General features: G+C 42.0%; 1 protein-coding gene across 1 annotated transcript in view; it reads right to left on the bottom strand.

Moving 5' to 3' along the window:
* Nucleotides 1-1,074, bottom strand: part of Lrrc34 (leucine rich repeat containing 34) — a 17,880-nt gene that overhangs the window by 9,026 nt on the left and 7,780 nt on the right. The gene's annotated exons all lie outside the window — the stretch shown is intronic.

The following is a 1,074-nucleotide window of genomic DNA, read 5'->3' as shown; positions in this document are numbered from 1 at the left end:
GTTCTCAACTTGTGAGTGGAGACCCCAGGGGGTAAAAGACCCTTTCACAGGGTTCACATATCAGATATCCTGCATACCTGATGTTTACATTGTGATTCATAACAATAGCAAAATTGCAGTTATGAAGCAGCAACAAAATAAGTATATGGTTGGGGTCCCCATGCCATGGAGTATTAAAGGGTATTAAAGGGCCGCAGCACTAGCAAGGTTGAGAACTGCTGTTTGGCAAATGTTCTGCCATTGAGATATATCCCCAACTCCCATTTTCATATTGTGTGTATGGGTGTTTGCCTGCATGTATGTCCTTGCAACATGTATGTGCCTGGTGCCCATGGAGACCAATGGAGGATGTTGGATCCCGTGGAACTAGAGTTAAAATCAGTTATGAGTTGCTATGTTGGTGCTGGGAACAGAATCCAGGTTTCATGCAAGAGCAGCAAATGCAGGAAAAAATAAAATAAAAACAAATAAATCTTAAAAGCAAGTACACATTGAAATAATGTCAGAAACAGTGGCCTTCAGGCCAAACTTAGAAGGCAGAGACTCCACATAATCATAAAAGGAACACTCCACCAAGAAGATAAAGTGATTCAAATATATTGGACTACTGGACATAAAGTGGAAGGCCCAGATACAATGAGCTCTAAGCTCAGAAAACCTATCTCAAAAAATAAGGTGGCCAGTGATAGAGGAAGACGTAACATCAACCTCTGGCCTCCATACATACACACACACACACACATACACATGCACACACACACATACACACACACATACACACACATACACACATGCACACACACATACACACACATACACATACACACATACATGCACACACACATACACACATACACACACATGCACACACACATATACACATACACACATACACACACATGCACACACATACACACACATGCACACACATACACACACATGCACACACACATATATGCACACAAACATACACACACATGCACACACACACGCACACACACATACACACATACACACACATACACACATGCGTGCACACAGATACACACACACATACACACACACACACACACA

This window comes from Microtus ochrogaster, chromosome 1 (assembly GCF_000317375.1).
Source record: "Microtus ochrogaster isolate Prairie Vole_2 chromosome 1, MicOch1.0, whole genome shotgun sequence".
Classification (NCBI taxonomy): Eukaryota; Metazoa; Chordata; class Mammalia; order Rodentia; family Cricetidae; genus Microtus; species Microtus ochrogaster.
The sequence above is the reverse complement of the archived record's forward strand: the minus strand, read 5'-3'. Positions and strand labels throughout refer to the sequence as shown.